The sequence below is a fragment of the Rousettus aegyptiacus genome, unplaced genomic scaffold (assembly GCF_014176215.1).
Source record: "Rousettus aegyptiacus isolate mRouAeg1 unplaced genomic scaffold, mRouAeg1.p scaffold_m13_p_8, whole genome shotgun sequence".
NCBI lineage: Eukaryota > Metazoa > Chordata > Mammalia > Chiroptera > Pteropodidae > Rousettus > Rousettus aegyptiacus.
In genome coordinates, this window is record NW_023416311.1 from 101554436 (window position 1) to 101566911 (window position 12476).

The 12476-nt window shown below is 34.1% G+C and overlaps 1 protein-coding gene across 2 annotated transcripts in view; it reads left to right on the forward strand.

Annotated features, from left to right (window-relative positions):
• The first annotated feature begins 261 nt into the window (after positions 1 to 261).
• Positions 262 to 12476, forward strand: part of CDH18 (cadherin 18) — a 368075-nt gene continuing 355860 nt past the window's right edge. The window contains exon 1 of one of the 2 annotated variants that reach the window (XM_016166126.2): positions 262 to 420. The gene's annotated coding sequence lies outside the window, so the exon portion shown is untranslated. The remainder of the gene's footprint in view (positions 421 to 12476) is intronic. The other variant, XM_016166127.2, reaches the window with a different exon arrangement.

Genomic DNA, 12476 nt, shown 5'->3' on the forward strand with positions numbered 1-12476 from the left:
TTTTATTTATTTGTATTTGTATTGTTATTAATGGCATAGCTTTCCACATGACCTTGCTCGGGAGGCTAAAGGATGTTCGTTGTGCGTGCTATAGAATGTGTGCAGCCCCCAAAGTGTGTACGATGAGGAGGGGAGAAGAGAAGACGGCAGTGGGAAAGGCAGCGGACAGGAGGGCCAGGGAGGAGAGGAAGGAGGAGAGACGGGAGAGGAGAGGATCAGGCGGACAGGCTCTGCCAGCCAATCAGAGGCGCGCTCCGGGGCTGCAGAAGACCGAGCCGCGGAGCCCGGGGCTCGGAGGAGCGCGGAGCCGAGTCTGGGCTCTCGGAGGACGGGAGCAGCTGTGCCGTGAGCACTGGAAAGTCCCCTCTTTGCTTCTCATACATTAAGTTCCTTTCCACCAGTTAGGGCAAGTCAGCCAAGGTAAGGCTTCAATAAATGACACTTTACTATGTAGTGACATTAATCTATATGTGTGTATATCTATATATTTTTATATATATTTGTACATCGTAGATGCTTATCCAGTTCTGAGTCAAAACAGTATTTGGTGAAATGTTCCTCTCGGATTGGTTTCACAGGATCTGGTGCAAATGGGAAAGTTGTAGTGAATGCTTCGTAAGCCTTATCGCTAGAATACATTTAAAAATAATAATAATAATAATAATAATAATAATAATAATAATAAATTCTTATCCAGGAATGTTGCCAGAGAGCCTATGGAATGTGAGTCTAATAATCCAGCTGGTCTCTGTTTATGTTTATCTGGGGATGTGCTGTTATCTGCCCTGCCCCTGAAGAAGTTGGAAGGATACTCTGCAAGGCACATTTGAATACCGATGGCATCAAAATCAGCTGTCCATGCATGTCTGTCTGTAAAAGTGAGGGAAACCACTGTCAGAATAGAAAGAGACGTTGAAATTGAAATTTCGATAGTGCTTTTTTAATAATTGCTTTTCTGGTATTCTGTAAAATTACATGAAATCTGAGTCCTGAAGCTGCAGCAAAGCAAGGCTCATTTTTTCTTTCCTTTTTTTTTTTTTTTTTTTTTCCATGAATCACTTTCAGAAATGCTTATCAAAGCTTAAGATAAAACTTTTCTTTTAAGGGACACTATAAATGATGCATGAAAAAAAATTAGGTAAGCTCCTGTCATCAGCAATATACTTTATTTAGTATATGCCCGAATGTTTGTTAACTCTGATTCATTCCCCTTTCTTAACTTCCTGAACATGATTTATTTGAGTCTGGAAATAACAATTATTTTGTCCCTTTCATGCCTTACAAACAAGGTAAAATTATGTCTTACGCATGTTTATGTGCCTCTGTGTGTGTGTTCATGTGTGTGTTATGTGTACGAATGTGGAACTAGCAAAACCTGTCATATGTAACAGGTGAAGGAATAGAATTTTATTAGCTAGTTATTAAAGTATTTCTTTAATCAATGCACGTTGTGCTTAATGAAATTTTAGATAAATCAACAGCAAATTCTCCTTGCTACTTCTCTGCTGGAAATCAAGAAATACTAAAATAAAAATCTTAGCTAAAATTGTTATGGTCTTGCGTCTGCTCAGGTGATGGCATCACCGCTTTGAGCTGAGAGAGATGGATCAGAGAAAGATTTTATTATGCAGCCAAAAAAAAAAAAAAGAGAGAGAGCAAAAACCAAAATGAACTATGGGCTCTCACTGTGTTTTGGAACCTTTATTTTCCACTCCGAGATCACCCATAGATTTTCTTTGAAACAGAGCATTTTCCTTCTGCAATGATTGTTCTATGTTTAGTGGACTTATCAGAGAAAATATTGAATTTTAAATCAAGAGTTTAAGGTCCAGACTAGATCTCATATGTACCTTGTTGGATGTGGGAGGAGGAAGGACGTGATGCTCGTGGAGATTCAGTTCTGTAGCCTTAGTACTCTGTTCCAGGCACCAACCATTATTTTAGTCTCTTTCAAGCCTTCTGTTATATATGTAATTTCAAATTTCCTGATAATAAATTAACTTAGTGTAGGTCAAGCTATTTATTTACTTAATAAGGCATTCATTTCATGGGCCTTCGTGATAAGTATTTTACAACCATACTGCTGATGCTTTTTCACAGGGGTAGCTAACTTAAGGGGAGTGCGAAACATAAATTTAAACTAATGGTCAAGTTTGAGCTCCTGTCCTGGCAACATGAAAGGTAGAAAATGAGAATTTGCTGTTTTAGATGCAATAGGAATGTCCAAATGAAAATACCCAATAGCAAAGGAGAGTATAACAGTAGGATGAAGGTAAATGACAGGAAACTCTAGCTGTGACTCTCTATCCAGTGAATGTTGAATATAATTAGCTACAGCAGTTGCAAGCATGGTCAATAGCAACCAATGCTTGAATAAAGTCTATACATTGAGCAATATAGAAATTATTATTCTTCCTGATGACCTGTTTCAAATGGAAATTGTGGAATCATGAGAATAAATAGTCACATAGCCCAAGTTCATAAATTCTTTATATGAAGTGTACTGTATATAGTAAATATAAAGTACTTTTTCCATTTGGCTTATATAAATGTCATTCTTATGCTTTTTGTTGATTTTTATGGTCCGTTGAATATAAACCACATGTTTACAAGTTAGCGTGTCCCATTTGCCCTGTATTTGGCTCGTTGATGATTAGAAGACTGCGATATACCTTATATATTTGCACCCTAATAAAATTGTCCTTTAGGATCTAAACATGCGCATGCATTTCCACAAATATAGGGTAAAATATATTTAACTGATTGACCTGGAAAAATGTGCTTATCTGAAATGAATATATCAGCTGCAATGGAGTCAAGTGAAAAGTAAGAGAGAAAGATTGATAGATTGAAAGTAGAAAGTATATAAAGTGTCCTTTCACTTTTTAAAAAATATACAGAACTTTAAACTCTTTAATTTACTTAATTATATTCCTACCTTGTAGTTGCTTTATACCTGTCTATTAAACTGCATTCTAAATTAGCGCTTCTTAACCTTGCTGCCATTGATATCTGGGTCATATAATTCTCATGGTGGAGTGGGGGGGGGGGACTGTCCTGTGTTGTGTAAGATGCCTGGCAGTATTCCTGTTTTCTACCCACTCGATGACAGTAGCACCACCCCCAAATTGTGAGGACCAAAAATATCTCAAGACATTGTTGACTATTCTCTGTGGAGGGAGGCAAAGTTTTACCCTTCTTCTATTGAAAACCACTGCTCTAGGAAAAAAAAAAAAAAACAAAGGATAGGATCATGCAACACACTCTTTCAGTAGGCAACTGCCTGTGTATATTGTTCAGTTTAGGAGCTCTGTGATAATTCCCCATCTCTTGCTTTGAATGGATTTCAACTTGGAGGTGATTCATTAGGTCCCTAATACAAAATTATGAAGGAGCTAATCAATATTATTTTTTTTCTATGAACAGAGAGACTGAGCTATATATCATCATATACTATATATAGTATACATATAGTATACTATATATGATCATATACTAACATTTGTGGAAACAAGAGGAAAAAAACTGAGAAAAGGAAAATATAGATATTGAGGCTGAAGACAAATTTCAGTTTCATTTGTTTCTTCAGATGAGCTTTTATTCTAAATAATAAATGAAACACACTGATTCTCTCTATTCCACAATTGCTTTCATAAATTTCTGAAGTATGTGTATGTTTGGGGTGGGCGTTCCATGTAGTAATTCCATGTGCTTGGGGTGGTTTATAATGTTCTAAGGCTCCAGAAGTAAAATGAAAACATTTTGGTTTAAAAAGCATAGTTCTTTACTGGTGGTGATGTAAAGCACTATGGAGAAAACAACAACAACAACAACAACAACAACAACAACAACAACAACAGCAAACTACCAGGCTTAATGATTTGAACACTTGGTAGAGCTTGGATCCTGCCATGGATCACGTGAGTCACATATCAGCTGGACACATACATAGGTGACTTTTCCCCATCTGCAAAAGGACATGAGAACAGGTATTAAAACCAAATAAAACAAGGTGTTGAAATGGGTTGTAATTTATGAAGGTCTACACCGATGTTGATAAATTATAGATTCAATGTCTTTGGCGATTTATTTGGTGAGAACTGACTCAACATGGTAAATCTTCCAGCTATTCTAGGGTGTTGAAAATCATCTATAAGAAATGGCAGTATTACCTCAAAGTGTTGTTTCACAGGTGAAGTGATACATCTTCATATTAAAATATGTAACTTAAATTATGAATAACCCTTAATTTCCTTTCTTATTTCCATCTTTTCTCATAGTATCCACATTATAATTTGTTTAAAAATACAGAAATTTAAAACATAGATTTTACCTTGAAGTTCACTCTTGAACAATAATCATTATTACCAATTTGGTCCACATTTTAAGTGTTTTTTTTTTAAATAAATAGGCTAATATGTATGTTTACATATAATCATGAAATGAATATGGATTTAAAGATATATAGAGATGCATACATTCACATAGCATATGTACACAAACACAATATTATACCCACCTGATTTTATAGCATGTTCACTCTCCATGTTATTATATAGAGAATTCATGAATATTTAACAATAACCCAGTATGCCCTTTTGCACAGGACTGATACGTAACTCTTATTCACTGGTAAGAATACATTGTTGTTCACAGCTTTCTCTTCTCATTAGATCAGGGTAATTTCAGGTCGATCGATGTCCCTGCCATATTGAATGCTATACATTTTGACTATTGCATATGATTGTATAGATACACTGTCATTAATTTAAGTAATCTGTAATTTTTTAAATGAAAAGTAAAGAGAGGTCCAATACAAGTTAAATAATTTAGAATCTATTATTACTGATAGCATTTTGACTTTTAAGTGCGTTGCAGTTTCCAGGAAAATAAATGAACATTGGTGAAATGTGAGAGCTGGTATGAGAGGAATATTTGCTCTAAGATACCCTGTAATGCCCGATGTTACTTCCGTAGATAACAAAAAATTCTGATATGTAAACTTCTACATTGCTGGGCTATAGCCATTTAGGAAAATTTTTGGTACTCTGGGAATAAAACAAATAGAGTTTAATCTCTAAAAGTATGTGAATGACATATTTGCAAATATGTCACTTTTCTGAGCTCAGAAAAACTATGTCTTATTTAATATTTTACTTGTACTGCATAGAATATAATAGACAAATTACCAATAAAGTGAATTTTGGTTTTGTAGATGCCTCCACTGAAAAGAGGAACTGAGCTATCATTTCCATTTTATTTTATGTTTACTTACATGACCATAAGGGTCTTCAAATAGATATTTGTTATTATATTTAGGCTTTTAGAGTCAGTATATATGACATGTATAATTATGCACAATCCAATATGACTGGCCATTTCTCTTATCTCGTTATTTTCAGTCTGATACCAAAAGTTTTTTTTTTTTTAATAAAATGTTTATCTGGGTTAAACTCATAGTTATCAATGAGATTTAAGTGAAGACAGAATCCCATTGAATTTATTCAATGGGTAACCTATTGAGTCATCACATTTCAAAGACTTTTTGAAATCAATATTGGTGTTGACTAAGGTGTGATAAAACTCATAGTTATTTCTGGTGAAAGTAAAAATTATTATACCAGCTTGCAATCCATTGTCAGAGACAGAAAAAGGCAGAATCTTTTCTGAGAATGAATTAGTAGGAAATAATCCAAAGTATAAAACAATGAAGAAACTCTTCAAGAAGTTAAAATTAAGAATTTGAATCAATCTAAATAGTAAAACAATGAAGAAACTCTTCAAGAAGTTAAAATTAAGAATTTGAATCAATCTAAATAGTGAAAACTTTATGGAAATTACATATGATAGTAAACTTGATACAAAAATTTATATGTACTGCAATTTCAGAAAAGATTTTTTTAAAAAATCTAGTTGGGTAATGTATTGAAACAAAAATGTGTATCCTCCTCCCAACTTTTTATAAGATTTATATTATCTATATTTTTAGACATGTGTAATTAGTACTTTCTAGCTTGGTTGTGTGATAGAATTTAAATGAATCATGAAAATTATTTTGCGTGTATGTAATTTTGCTGCTTTTATGGAGAACCTACATACTGCCTGATTGTTTCAATTTAACTGAACAATAGATTAAAAAAAAAAAGCCTTGTATTATTGATTGAAAAGTAAACCAGTTTCAGAAGACTATTCGGTAAGATTTGCAGTTCCGGTGATTGATATTCTACTGTTGAGAAGGGCAAGAATTTCCCCCTTCTCCCCTTCTTTAATTCTTTATGGCTGATCTAATGAAATTGGCACAAGACTCGATTAACAGGGGGAAAAATTTAATGTGTGCTCAAACTAAGCACCTCTTTTATATTGTTTAGACAAAGAAACAATAAATTCGTGAGAAGTTGACCGGCAAAGAAAGTTAGTGAACTCATTAGAAAGGAATCTAAGCAAGGTTTGAACTTGGGTAGTAAATTAATAAGGCGTTATATTTTTATTGATAGATTTTTTTTTCAACTCTGGATTTTTTAATTCTGTGGTAGCATTGTCTCTCATCCTTCAGGAGCGGGGAGGGCACCAGTCACTTGTTAGATTTATTTCCTCCTTTTAGGGGAACAAAGGGGAGTCAGAGAGCTCCTCCCACTTCTGCTGCTTCCCAGGTAATTTTAATTAGAAACATTGTAGGCTATGCCTTGGGCCACAGCATTACTTTTAGAGGATTAGCCATTTTTAAAAACAAAAATACAGCCAAATTAAATGTTATATTAAATATGAAATTCATTTGAAGATTATATTTGGGAAAAGAGGGCAAATAAGGGAAATGATATAGTACATTACTTTTAGAAAATGAAAATTGTTAAGGGGCTAAAATAAAGGTCAAATGTGGAACAAAGGTTTTGAAGAGATGAGAGTTGGTTTGATAGTCTAGCTATTATGGCTTGGAGGCCCTCACTGAGAAGGTTACTTTTCATAAAGCCTTACAGGAAGTGTGGATATGAACAATGTTGGTGCCTGAGAAACTGTATTTCAGGGAGAGTGAAAAGCAACAGAAAAAGTCTTGGGAAGGAGCATACCTGGCCCGTTAGAAGAACAGCAACAAGGCCAGAGTAGTTGGAGTGAGGTGACAGAAATGGAGCATGGGAGGAGACAGTAGACACCAGATCGTGTGTAGATCTTACAGATTAGTGAAAAACTTTGGATTTTTTGTAGGAGAATTGAGATGGCGTTGGATATTTCCAAGCAGAGAAGTGGCATGATCTGATTTACATTTCAGCAACAGACTCTGTGTTACAGTTAGACTAAAGAGAAGCCAATTACAGAGCTATTTCAATAATTCCAAGGTGAGAAGATGGCGACTTGCACCAGAGTAAAAGCAATATGAGCAGAGAGAAGAGGTTGGATTCTATGTTTATCTTAAAAATAATGCTGACAGCACTTGATGTTATATAGGACATATGGGTGGTGGAGGAAAGGGAGGGTAAAGAATAAATTTTGTTTGCTGTCTCCTGAGTAACTAGAAAGATGAATTGCTTATCCCCTAAGAAGGGGAAAAATTGGGAAGAAGTAAGTTTGGCAGGGCAAAGGGGAGCAGACAGTAGATAGGAAAGAATGACTTTTGTATGTTTTTAGATTGAAATATCCAAGTGGGAATGACATGGAACCAATTGAATACACAAATAATAGTTCAGAGGAGAGCTACCTACTGGAGGTAGGGAGTCAAGAGTCATCAAACATCAGTTGCATTTAAAATAAAGAGATTTGTGAACAAAATGATGAAAAACAAGGGTCAGGACCTTGAGTACCTCTAGGTTGGGAAAATGAAAAAAAAAAAAAAAAAAAAAAACATAGGCAGTTGGGAAGAAGAAACCCCACCAGTGAAGTATCTTAAAAGCTAGGGGAAAATGGATTTCAAGGACAACACTGTTTCAAAAAACATTTAAGTTATTGAAATGAAGACTCCCAAACACATATAAATGAATATTCAACATACACATTCTGGACATTTTATTTTAGGTAGAAAAAATTAATTTCTTTAAAATTATTAAAAATATTCTTTTTTATAGTACTTATTCATTCTAGTTGCTTACTTTTTTCACTTCTCTATTTATAGTAATAATTTTCAAGTCAATGTGCACCTGATATCAGAAATAACTAAAAAGTTCATTTAAGACAAGCAAATATTGACATGAAATTATTGCTTTAATCATCTGTGGATTTAATTTATTAATTAGTTTTTGTCTTCTAATGTTTTTATTGACTTTACCTAAAGTTTAATGTTACAATTATTGCTTTTCAGATCTGACAAGTTCGCAGCATAAAATATACCTCATTTACTGACAGCTGAAAATTTTGCTTCTTGATGACCCAAAATTATTCTACAAAACATTATCATGAAAGAATAGTAGATATGAAGTTTTCTGTAGCCAATATTCCAGTTAAGGGACTGTATGTTTTTACTTCACCATCTTACAAGTGATTTATGTCAAACCTTTGAAATGCAAGAGAAATACATTAAGAATGGAGATATATATCTACAATTTCAGCTACAGTTATGAGGTGACTATAAAGTTGTGAACTGATCTATAAGTAAATATGCAAGGTTGCTGCCTTGCAGATTATTTCAATGATGCTCATACCAATTAAAGAGTTCTTTCATACAACTATTCCAAGACGCACACACACACACAGACACACACACACGCACACACACACACAACACAGAACCTATGACGTTATAACCACATTCTGTTTTAATCTAAACAGATGATAATAGTCTGGATTACCTAGTATGTTATCAAGCAAATTTTACTTAAAATGTTTATAATCACATGAATTAAATAATGTTATTTCTGAAACTCAGTTTTATGTAAGGAGTCACAATATGCTGAACAATTTAAATGATATATTAGCGCCGTATGTGAGGACATTGAAGGCTAACGTGGTAGGCAAAATAATGGCCCACAAAGATGCCGAATCCTAATTTCTTTAACCTGTGGCTATGTTATGTTACATGGCAGAGGAGTATTAAGAATGCAGGAGTTAAGGTTGCTAATCTAAAATAGAGAGAAGGAAATGGGAGGCAGACGAGAGGTCAGTGACGCCAAGTGAAAAGCACTCAATCTGACTTTGCTGGATTGGAATATGGAAGAAGAGGGCCATGAATCAAGTATTTTGGGCAGCTTCTAGAAACTGCAAAAGGCAAGAAAATTGATTCCCTCCTACAGCCTCTAGAAAGAAAGGCAGCCACACGGACACATTGCTTTTAGCTCTGTGTTGACTAATTTCAGACTTCTGACCTTAGCAACTAGAAGATAACAACATGTTGTTGGAAGCTACTAAGTCTCTGGTACTTTATTACAGTAGCAATAGGGAGTTCATATAGCTACCTAAAGGAAGTATACACTTATTAAGTTCTGCCTTTTTTATAAACAAGGCATCATGTAAATGTTCTGAAATAAAGATGTAATAATTATATGATTAATCTAGGATTGTTATATTGTTTGACATTAAATGAATTAAAAAGTTATTATGTCAAACTTGTAGGATGTTTCTTTAAAAAAGTAAGCTATAATTTCCCTAATGAAAGAAAATAATATATCCTACTTAATGTGTACTTTCTTTTCCTCAATAAGTATTTAGTACTGCTATTTATATAAGTTTACTGGACTTCTGGTTCCTGTGTCCAAATGTGATTTAAAATGTATTGAATTATCTTATATAGCTTCCTGAGCTAGATTATTCATTTATGTAACAATGCAAACATTATCACACAAGTAAAGAAAAATATAGAATGTACAGAAAAAAATCCCTCTCCGTGTTGAACTTTTGCAGTATTGGACATATTTATTCAACTTCTGAGTGATATTATTTTTTAAAAGCAGTGTTAATTACCATAGAACATTCTGCACATTACAGATTATAGAAGGCGTGACCTGGTATGATTAAAAAAGATGGATTTAGAGTGAGAATGTAGAAATCTGTGTTCTTTTACTAATCTATTTTTTTAATAGGTGTGTGTGGGAAAATTGCTTAACCTTCTCAAAACTCTTAAATAGGGGGGAAATGTTATTTATCCTTCCAGTTTGAATGGCTTTTTCTCATGTTTAAAACATAACATTTATGAGAATTTTCATAGGAAAATGTTGAACAAATTTCGAATGTATAAAAAATAGAAGAATGGAGTAAGGCAAATCATCTAATAACATTTGACTAATTACACTTTTATTTCAATCTTCGAAGTGTTCCATGGATATTGTTTGCTAGCACCTGGTTAGAGAAACCCTAATTAACAAGTGTTTCTAAGAGTGGCAGTATGACCCGCCCACCTCCTCATGAGCTAGTCCAGGACAAGAAGGAGAACCACAATGAGTAATGCAGACTAGTCTTCCCTGCTCTCACAAATTGGTGACACTGTAGGCACTGGAACAAATTATCCATCTGAGCTTTATTTTCTTAATCCTAATGCCATGATCTGCTTCCAAAAGCCTGGCTAGGCACCCAGAGGCAGGTCTGGGTCATGTATTCACCCCTGATACACGATTGAGTACTGTTTTATTTTTTTCTTATTTGTTTAGCTTTTCTGATTTATTGTATTAATTCTACGAATTCCTTAAGTGGTGGGTGTAACAAGCCAAATGATGAGAAATGTTAATAACCTCCATTTCCCTTTCTTCAATCTTCCTCAGCTGAAATCTCCAAAAATCGTAATTTTTTTATTCAACTATATTTTTGTCTATACACCTGTAAAACGTCTATGAATGAATATATATAGATATAGATAGAAATATCATATGTTCACAGACTATTTTGACATTTTTAAGTAAATGTGTTATTTTATTCATATGATAGTATGACATAATTTTACATTGTATTAGAGCATTAAAATCTTACAAATCAATATATTAATCTGATTCTTTCTTTATTGTTTGTTTCTTAACTTGTTTTCAACCTTGTTTCTGTCTTTGTGTCCTGTCCCACTCATCTCTTTTCGCACTCTTCAATCTCGAGTTTCTCCTAATTTGTAATTGTTTCTGTATTAGCTCAGGCAGCCCCATAAATCTGGGAAGTCTAAGATTAAGGTGCCCATTGGTTCACTGCTGAGAGCTCTCTTCTTAGTTTATAGATGGCCACCTTCTTGCTGTGTCTTCATATAGCAGAGAACAAGCTCTTTGGTGTCTTTTCCTATAAGGATGTTAATCCCACCATGAAGCTCCTACCCTCATTACTTTATCTAAACCAAATTACCTTAATAAGGCCCATCTCCAGATACCATCACGTTAGATATCTGGAGACAGTCCTTATTAAAGTAATTCAGCATACTCATTGGGGGAGAGGAGAATTGCAGTCCAGTCCATAGCAGTTCATACTTCTTTTTTCCTATTATTATTATATCATATTTCTAAACATCCTATTATTTCTTGTTCCTGTTTGTGACCCTACCATGCATTCTGATCTCATTAATCCCCTCCAGTCCTCATTCACCTCTTTCTCCAAAATCACCTTATGTGACTTCGAAGAATATGCCTGCATATTACAGCCATCTGTTCTGAAACCCTTCAATACGAAAAACTAAATCCACACTCCTTCCCTGTAATGTTTTGGTTAACGATCAGTCAGTTCATTCTTCAGGTTAGTTTAAGGGTTGTGAATATTGCTTGACTACTGGGCTCACTGTATCCTTCAGAGTGCTGTATATTCAACTCTTTCCCCTATAATTATATAAATTGCCCAAATCTGTGACATTTTGTGTTTTCTATGATATTTAAAGACCACTTTTCTAAGTTTATTGGATGTATTCTGTAAAATAAATGTTAAAGTCATTGTCTCAGAGCTTTTAAACAGAATTTTTAGAAGTTTCACAGAAAATTGTACTTTGAGCCATTTATCACTCACTCGAGTAATAAAAGGAAAAAACTTATGAAATGACCAGAATCAGTAATATATGAATATCCCTGGTTTCACATTGCCAAGGCATGAGTCACCCTTTCAGATGAGATGCTTACACCAACTTGAAAGGATGCTCTTGTGTGACTCAGGAGATATGTAACAGTTAGGAAGAGCTTGTTTCTCTGATAAAGCATCTCACTCCTTTTCTAGTCCAGTGCTAAGGAGGATTTCATATGTATGCAAAAAGGTATTTTTAACATAAATTTGGTATTAGCACGCTAGAAGTGCTGACTCTTCCACAAGTAAAATTGTGGCTTTCAGAAAGAAGTAAACTAGGACACTGTCAGCATCCTGGAAATGATTTTTTTTTTTTTTTTTTTTTTTTTTTTACTAAAGGAAATGCCAAACGTTTAAAATGAAAAAGCAACACATTAACTCAATGAAAAGGCTAGATTATTCTAATCAATAAACTCTACAAGAATAGTTTACTGTTAGCTAATATCTGTTTCTGTCCCCAATTTATTAACAACAAAAAAGCATTCTTCTTAAAAATTTGATTTTCTAAGAGACATAAAATATTTAAAATAACAATTGCTTCA